We start from the raw sequence: 4,689 nt of genomic DNA, 5'->3' as shown, positions 1-4,689 counted from the left end.
GAGGGAGGACACAATACTCCCCGAGCCTTAGGTTGACCATCTTTATTTTATTTTATTGTCAGTCATGGGGCTTGTACTCAGAGACTGAGCACTATCTCTGAGCTTTTTTTGCTCAAGGCGAGTGCTCTACCATTTGAGCCGCAGCTCCACTTCCAGTTTTCTGGTGATTAATTGGAGAGAAGAGTCTCATGGACTTTCTTGCCCAGGTTGGCTTTGAAGCACGATCCGCAGATCTCAGTCTCTAGAGTAGCTTGGATGACAGGCATGAGCTACCAGCACCTGGCTTGACCATCTTTAACTATCAGGAAAAACTCACAAGGCTCATATGGCAACGCATAAGGCCTCTCCACAGGGCTCTGTGACAATATGGTCAGGGGACGTCTGAAGGGCCTCGGACTCTGAGCCCTGGTAGAAGCCCAGGAGCTACATGATGAAGAAGGTGGCTCACGCCTGTCGTCCTAGCTACTCAGGAGGCTGAGATCTGAGGATCACAGTCTGAAGCCAGTTCAGGTAGAAAACTCCAGGAGACTCTTATCTCCATTGAACCAGCAAAACAAAAAACAAAACAGAAAGCCAGAAGTGGAGCTGTGGCTCAAGTGGTAGAGCACCAACCTTGAGCAAAACAAAAGTGAAGCAAGAGCAGGAAGCTGTAAGTTCAAGCCCCAGTACTGGCACAAAAGGAGGAAGCAATGGGTTGGGCTTTCCAGATACGTTTCAGGGAGGGCCCTATGTCCCCTCCCACGGGAGAAATCCCCTGGTGGGGCTTGCGTGGGTTCCCACTCAGACAGCGGGCAGGGCTAGTGGCTGTGTGTGGGGAAGTGGGGTGAGCACGGAGCCCCTTGAAGTGTCCTCTGCATAAAGAACCGGAAGCTCTAAGGCAGCGCTGACCACGCCCAGTGAAGGTAATTCATGCCTGTTGGCAGTGCCACCGCAGCCTCCGGGGCGCTCGGCCTTCCTGTCTGTTCTGGCTTGCTTAGCAAGGGGCCTCGTCCCTCACCACAAGGAGCCAGCCAAGGCTTCCCAGGGCCGAAGTCATACCTTCTCCTCCTGGCTTAGTCTGAGACATGCCTTGGGAGCTCACATAAGTCATGGGTCTTGCCACCTCCTCCCTGGTAGGGGGACCAGAGTGAGACACGCTTGATGTAAAGGGCATCGCTAGTGTAGGAGGGAGGGGGGTAGATAAGACTGACAGCTGACAGTGCAGCCCAGTCCTCTGACATGGGACCTGGATAGAGCCAAGCCTGTTCTCCACCCTCACCTCTCATCAGGAAGCTGGGACACTAGGGAGGCAGAGGACCCTGAGGCTGGAGGCCGGAGTCCACTGTGAGCCACTGGGGCCAGAGGATCCTAGACACCACTCCAACCTCCTTATCCACAAGGTATTTAACTTGATGGGAGGGAAGTCCTGCATGGAGTCTGACATTCAGACCACACTCCATGAAGGCTGAGCATTGGTATTATTAGGTAAATGCACTCAGTTAAGTGTTGCTAATTTAAGTTGTTAATTACCTGCCTTTTTTTTTTAAAGTGGGGATTAGGCAAAGTGAAGTTGCTAGGAGGATTATTACCCTACTATAAAAACAAACATTTAAGGTGCGCTATCTCTGTGCTTTATCTACTGACAGGCTTGCTCTCAATTACTTCTCACGGTGATCCTAGAAAGTACAGCTGTTAACCACTGCTTTTAGCGAGAGCCAAGTCACTATTGCTTCAGTCTCAGGGCTGAGATAGGGGGAAGATTCGTACATAGGACCGTGGCTTTTTTTTTTTTTAACTGCTGTTGGAATGCTGCGGGGTGCGATGTACCCGCCCACCGTGGACATTGACAAACTGGCCTCTGTCTTATCATGGCTGCTCACCTCCCTTTTCCAGTCCCAGGTCTCCAGGCCCACATCACCTCAACTCCTGCCTTTCCTGCTCCCAGCCCCTCCTTCTCTCCTCACAGACCCAACCGAGCTCCTTCCTGAGCCACACACACCTCCCGCCCTCCAATGAGGATACCACAGAGACTCAAATACACACATGGCCATCTCAGCCTGATACGCCATGTTGAAAAATTAAAAGGGCATGAGAACCAATGGGGTAGAGCAGGCTTGTGGAATAAATAATCATAATTAGAATAAATTAATACATAGGCCAATAAAGAAGTGTTTTCAAGCTGAGGTCCCTTCACTTGGATATGCCCACTTCCTTAGGTCTTTTCCTCTTCTTAGGACCATTTCCTTGTTCAAATTGTGTTTAGTTAGGTCTTTCTGGTTTTGTTTTTGTTTGTTTGTTTGTTTTGGTGGTGGCAGTGGTAGTACTGATTTTGAACTCAGGGCCTTGTGCTTGCTAGAGAAATGCTCTACCACTGAGTCATGCCTTCGGCCCCCTTGTTTTTTTTTTGTACTGGTTATTTTAAGATATGGTCTTGCTTTTGCCAGGACCCACAGCTGGATCACAATCCTCCTACTTTAGACTTCCTGTTGGGATGACAGGCATGTACCACCATGCCCAGCTTCTCCTGTTGAGATGGAGTCTCACAGATTTTACTGCCCAGGCTAGCTTGGAACCACAATTGTCTGATCTCAGCCTTCTAAATAGCTGAGCTTACAAGTCACTAGCACCTGGCTTCGTTTGGTCTTTTGAGACACCTCATTGTATATCCCAGGCTGACCTCAAACTCTCCATCCTCCGTCCGACCTCAGCCTCTTCCTGCTGAAATGATCGGTTTATACCACCACACCTGACTAGACCTCACGTTTATTTGGGGGCCTGGCTTCAGTCCCCTTTGCCGTGAGATTCTTGCCCACAGACGTCCTTTTCTCTGCCCTAATACGCCACCCTCTCTCCAGTGCTTCATCCTGCTGTCTTATTCACCTCTTCACTCATGCAATAAGACTTAATCTATTTGATGTAGAATCCTGCTGTGGCCATATTGACTCCTGGCTCCACCTCTTATTAGCAGCTGTGAGACTCTCTGGGCCTCATTTTCTTAATGTAAGATATGAGTCATAATAATAGCCCCTACTTCACAAGGCTGGAGTCACATTACTTAACACTGTATACCTTATTGTCTAGTTTTTGGATGGATGTCTGGCACAGAGTAAACACACATACAGTATGAAGTATATGAATATGCTATGTACTTATAGTTTATCATTATGGTCATTAAAAATCTACTGTGTGTCAGGCTTTCTGAAGCCCCAGAAATGCACACGAAATCTAAGAACTGACCAATCTAATGGCACAGGCGGACACAAACCAGCAATTGCCCCGCAGTGTGACTAATGGAGGTGTGGCCACACACAGAGAAAGGAGAGAATGATTGCTGAGGCTGGCTTGCAGGCGGCGCGCGCAGGAGAGGCCTCTGGGAAGTGGTGACAGGAGAGTCGAGCTAATGAAACCCAAATGTGCAGGAGTGGAGGCATAAACCTGGCGGTGTGTGGCTGCCTTTGCCGATGCTGGAAGTGGGGTAGCTGCTGCACACAGAAGCCAGGGCATTCAGAGACGCTCGGGACATAGCCCTGGTCATGAAGAGCAGGCCCTGCCGGGCTGCGGGGCCTTACCCCCAGCAGTGGAGAAGTGGCTGATGGGTGTTGGCAGAGTGCACTGCATTCTGATCAGACCGCTTTGATGGACTGTGGTAGGCAGACAGGAGGAGACTGGAGGAGGCTGATTCTCTGTGAAGCCTCAGGGCAGCATGGCGTCCAGCCAGCTAATCTTACCAGTACCTTCGGGCCCTAGCTTTGGTGGGACAGCTGCCCATGATACCTTACACATCTGCTCCAGATCCTCAAATGACAGTCCATCAGGCCCTATAGATCCACCCTCACTCCCTCCTGTTGTAATTCCTGCTCTGGATTCTTACTGGCTGGCCACACTCATCTCCGTTCTCTCCCTGGCAACAGACTCACTCTTGCCAAAGCCTTCGCTCCCAGCCCAGCTGGCTGAGACCAGAATGAGCCCATCCCTTTCCCCTCAGCCTCCCCGCCCCACCTCCTGGGACTCCAGTTGCCTGGCTGAGACTTGCCCTGTCCCATTTTCCCATCAATGACTCATGGATCAGGCGGGGGTGAGGCCAGGGCTGCCAGGGCCAGGCCAGTCAGTGGCGAAGGCCCCTCCCTGGCCGCCCGGCATCCTCTGGCACCACTGAACAAAGTTTTTCCATCCCATGCACGCTGCTGCCACTGTCTGGGCTTGTTGGGGCCCCTACAAGGACCCTGACCCCACTCTGCTGTCCAGCCAGGCATGCCAATGGCCAGGACCTTTGTTCCTTCGAGATCCAGAGTCGCAAAGTTCACAGAAGGAGGGCACCCCTGATCCCAGAAAGCAAGCTACTCCCTTCTCCCTCAAAGAGGCAAAGACTCCCCAGTCTTCTCCCAAATACCTGGGTGCTCCAGGCCTTTGTGCTGTGTGCGCCTTGAGAATCCCCATGCAGCCCTCCACTCAAATATATTACTGCTCTCAATGGGCACCTGTGGCTCATGCCTATAATCCTACCTGCTCAGGGGGCTGAGATCTGAGGGCTGAGGTTCAAAGCCAGCCCAGACAGAAAAATCTATTTCAAATTAATCACCCAAAATAAATAAATAAATAAATAAAGGAGCTGTAGCTCAAGTGGTAGCTTGCCAACCTTGAGTGAAAAAGTCACAAAAACAGGAGGTTCTGAGTTCAAGCCCCAGTACTGGCACAATTGATAGATGATAG

This window comes from Dipodomys spectabilis, unplaced genomic scaffold (assembly GCF_019054845.1).
Source record: "Dipodomys spectabilis isolate Male_0828 unplaced genomic scaffold, ASM1905484v1 ptg000288l, whole genome shotgun sequence".
NCBI lineage: Eukaryota > Metazoa > Chordata > Mammalia > Rodentia > Heteromyidae > Dipodomys > Dipodomys spectabilis.
This window is presented reverse-complemented; position numbering follows the sequence as displayed.